We start from the raw sequence: 4793 nt of genomic DNA on the forward strand, positions 1-4793 counted from the left end.
TTCTTCCGTTCCCAAGATGCGAGCAAAGAAGATCTCGTTAACCGTTAAAAATGGCTGTCGTACATTACCCAGTCTTGCACTAGAGTATGGGCTACAGCCGACTACCGTATCATCTCCATCGAATAATTAACAATTGGTTAATTGCCCGCGAAACTGCTTATCGTGCGTTACTGACGAAACTTTCCTCCCCTTTTCATTGAATAAACTCACATTTTACGAAGGAAACTGTTACGCGGCACGGCAGTAGATTAAACGACCATAAACCACACGCGGCCAACACGATCGCACACGTGAACGAGTTGCTTATGGTGTATGTACCTACCTATATCTAATATCTAGAATCGACCCTCGTTCGTAGGATGTTCATGGTCAGGTATACCTGTCTGAGGTCGCACAAGATACCAACCTCGAGAGTCAATTCTTCTCTGCCCACTAATGTAAATACTCGCGATTACAATGAAAGGTCGATTTGGAAGGCTATGAGGAGAGATCGAAGGATATCCGATGAGAAATTTGATCGATCGTCGAGTCGCGTCTCCTACTTCTAAACGAGCAGCGGAATGATTGATCCGAGGAGAACGGATTCCAGGTCAGCTTCCAGGGAAAAGGTCGGCGGGTGGATGAACGTTGTCCCATAAAATGCATCCTCGAGCTACATTCATGGCGACGGAGGCGAACGTTTCGGTTTCCCTGCGGGCTATTTAGCGCATCTGCCTCCACCTTGGGGTTGTGGGCGGTGCTATCGGTGAAGGGGAGACCGATGAAGCGGGGGGATGGAAGAAGGTAGATGCGAGTCTGACTACGTAGCCGAAAAACCAGCGCCCGGGCAACGATTGTTTGGATTCCCCAGCCAAGTGCTTTTAATTAATTTGCTAATTCGCTTCGAGCTCCCATGTCCGTCGAATCGTAACGGCAATTACGTTCGCGTTGTTTTGCGCGTCGCCGTTCTGAATTTTGAGATCGATTCGGGAACGAGGAACGGACGATGACGAGAGAATTTCATTAATCCGCCAACACGCTTCTAAAAGAAAAAACGATTATTCGATCGTCGAAAATAAACTCACAAGTGAAAGTAATTTCAATTTTTTCACGCCTTCATTATTTCAACTTTCAATAGGCTTATACTTCTTTTATACTACAAACTTTTTTATTTCGAAGGAAAAATGGAACAGCACTATTCTGAAAAGAAGTACGTACGCAGGTGTATTCTAGACTCTTTCTCTCTTCATCTCTCCCCTCCATTTCCTATTGTTTTCTCTACAGCAATTTTAAGTAGATTAGAAATAATTCGTTGCAACGTACGTGACCAGCGAATCTGACCGATACCACAATTGTTCGACCTCTAGCCTGGCGCTTTTAATTCACCACGTTTCGTATAGTCGTAACACTAGTACCCGTCGTCGTATTCGCAATCGTATGTTTCTACGCGAAGAAGATGGTTTACTTGATCAAAAATTATAGTCGACTACCTACTTCTACTTATATATCTTATCTTATTCCTAGCTGTGATTACATCAATCGATAATAATATTAAGAATGCATAGAATTGGATAGGGGTGGCGCCATTCATTCGTTTACCGTTATCCCCGAATATCCCAACGAAATTCGACCAATAATAAACGCGAAGCATTAGATATTAGCGGCACACCAATTTCCCCGTATCGCATTTCAAAATCCCCGGGCATTAGTACAGTGGTTGGATGAGAGTCCAACCACTGGACCAACCGGAAGTGAGTGGCAAGCTTTCGTGGCCAGAGCAACGGAATTGCAAGCACCCTCTGCAGCTCTTGAGCTAACTAAGCGGCCAGGGGAAGGGCGAAGAGGGCATTCGCTTTCGAACACCAATCTCCAGAGTGTGGGCGATGGGCAAGAAGGAAATGGAACTAGACTGCTCCTCCGATGAGACCGTCCCGTAAGTATACGCAAAATCTTTCAACATTTCTGAAATCGATGCTTGCCTTCGCATTATTTTCATAGCTTCGCGACTTTTTTAATATTTACCGAACGATACATTCTTTCATGGATAGATTTATTCTGTAATTGCAATAGAATTTTCGAAGCTTCAGTACTCTACCTTTTGCTTTCATGTGTCCTCTGGTGGTAACGCTTCAAGCTTCGAGTAGCTAAAATAGTTCACTAGCTAACGTAGGTTCCTGCTTGATCGTACAACAATAAATGTTACAGCTGGACGAAAGGCAAGAGGAAGCCATCCTTGTCGATTTATGCTGTCGACTATGTACATAGACGATGCTTGTGGCCAGGACGACAGATAGGTACTCTTACTTCTGAACACTAATAAGGCGAAGGTTTCTTCGTATAGTGAATGAATTTCGGTGGCATGTGGTTGGAAATTTGTTGATAGCGGTCGTTTGTAGTAATATAGAGAAGCATAAAATCGTTGGAAAGAATAGTAGCGAAAGGATCTGCGAAGGCCGTAGTTCGACAACGAAATATGCCCTGCCTACGTTTTTCGAGGCGCAAGAGGGAACTGTGGAGTGGCTAGAGTATATAATACAGAGTGAAAAGGATCATTTCATGCCATCTGTGCGGAAGAAAATCGCGAATTCTATGCTGCAGGGATCTTTATATCTCCTTCAACCGTCGGCTGCAGCGGCCAGGGATACTCCAGTGTGGAAAACAAACGATATATCCGGCTGAGGCCCAGCCGTTTCCGAGTATTATTTTTGAAATCGTCCCGGATACCAGGGACTGACTAAGCCGTTTGCGTTTTATCGAACCAATTCGTGTTGCAGTGGCTGCTAGAAACGTGTTGGAAAAGAAATATAATGGCGGGCACGACTAGACAGGAAAGCGGCTTAATTGAATTCTGAAACTGAGTTAACACTGTCGCGTCGATCTTCCTCCTTCTGTTGCAACGTTGTTATAACGTTCCAATGGTACGTTTCAACGGAAGCACGATCGTTATGCGAACGCAGGAAAAACAAGGAGACGAAGAAGAATAAAAAAGGTTACTGGATTAATAAAATTTGGGCTAGGAGATAAAATGGACTGCTTTGAAATATTCTTCTAAGCCCATACACATTCGCAGACGCACCTGCACTGGATCTGTACATTAACCTGTGTCTCGTTAGAACATCGCCTTATTTACGTGAATATTCATCAGCTAGGTTGAAACATATTCCCTGGAATCGGCGCGCGCGTGCACGAGACAACGTCTCGCAGACGGTACTAGCGTAACGCCGAGTGGGCGCGTAAACAAGGGCACTCGAATGGCTGCGAAGTCAAAAATGGAACAACAGCGGCAATAGCGGCATCCGCCGGCTATTATTCGCCGCAGAGGTGAGTCCTGCGGGAACGCCACGCCGCCCGTTCTAGGACCCACCACCGACCCTCTCTCTATTTTATACCGCCTTCCATTTTCCATTCTACAACCCTCATTTCCATTTTGTTGCCGGCACAATTTAAATCTCCGCCGGCCCGATGACACTCGGAAAACGTACGTCTACCGGCGCTCTTCCTTCTACTCTCATTTATTTTTTCTTTTCTGCTCCCACTTCTCCCTCTCTATTTCCCACGCTCTCCTCCCTTATCTTCTTTTTTCCCTCCACGATGTAACTGCGTTCCACAGTTCCTCTCTCCTTTCCACATTCTCCTCCCTTTTAACGAAACCCTAACAAAACCCCACTCCTGTCTATTTCCATTTCTCTTTCCTGTTTTCCTCTCCCATTTGCCTATCATTTTTCCCCTCCTCCTACCGATCCCTACTCATTCACCAACTCCAGCCTTCCACCGTTTCATTTCTCATTCTCCTGCCTTTATTCCTTCTACGTTGTTCTGTTTCCCTACTCATCTCTACTCTTCGCTGTCTTTCCCTTCAGCCTTCTGGCATGTCGCTCTTTTCGCTCGATCCCATTCATTTCAGAAACAGAGGAGCATTTGTCAAAGGACTCTCGTCTCGTAGACTCGCATCAAATTCCGACAATTCCCTTCCCGACTTCAACTTTCTATTCGCTACCAGAATATTCACCACCGTAGGAAGAGCGAATTAGCAGTATAATGATCGAATCGAAGTAGCTTTGGATACTGCACATTTAATCAGATTTATTGGGCGAGCTTAAGCAAGAGGTAAGGGGAAAGGACGGTCCTTATCGTTCGGTCGTGGGTAAAATACTTATTCGACGGAAGTACCTTATCCCGGAGGTTATCATGGATGACCCTGTGGGACTTAAACAAAGTTGGTCCTAGACGTAGCGGGTTGGATCGAAGGGAGGTGGACAGAGGAGTCCTTATTGAATCATGGATCTAACGGCGAGACCAGACACTTGATCTTCAAACGGATATCGAGCTACCTACAATTTATACGACTTAATGGAATTTTCTTCAAGTAATTTGAAACTTTTATCATTGGCAAAGATGTAAAGACGTAAAAAACGTAGAACGCACAAGGCAAGCTTAATAATAATCTGGGTCTATTTCTATCGCTTCCGCGAATTAGGTGGTTACTGTTTCCTCGCAAGAATTCTCTTTTCAACCGAATCGATTTGCTTAGAAAACTTCGTGACAAAGGCGACAGCTTCGTAAGTCGTTATAAGGGAATGTCATCGGTTGAATCAATGAGGCGGTAACTTCATTCGATTCCCCTGAACCGTGCCGCAATAAAAATTAGTGAGCGTAAAATAGTGGCCCTTGTATCATTGATGAATACCCAATAAATATTTAATCACGGACAATTATTATGCTAATGTTTCAGGAACATTTGAATGTCTTCTTTGTTGAAGAGAGTTAGGATCCTGTGAAATGGAATACGTACACGTGAATATTCAAAAGTCAGA

This window comes from Calliopsis andreniformis, chromosome 9, assembly GCF_051401765.1.
Source record: "Calliopsis andreniformis isolate RMS-2024a chromosome 9, iyCalAndr_principal, whole genome shotgun sequence".
NCBI classification, from domain to species: domain Eukaryota; kingdom Metazoa; phylum Arthropoda; class Insecta; order Hymenoptera; family Andrenidae; genus Calliopsis; species Calliopsis andreniformis.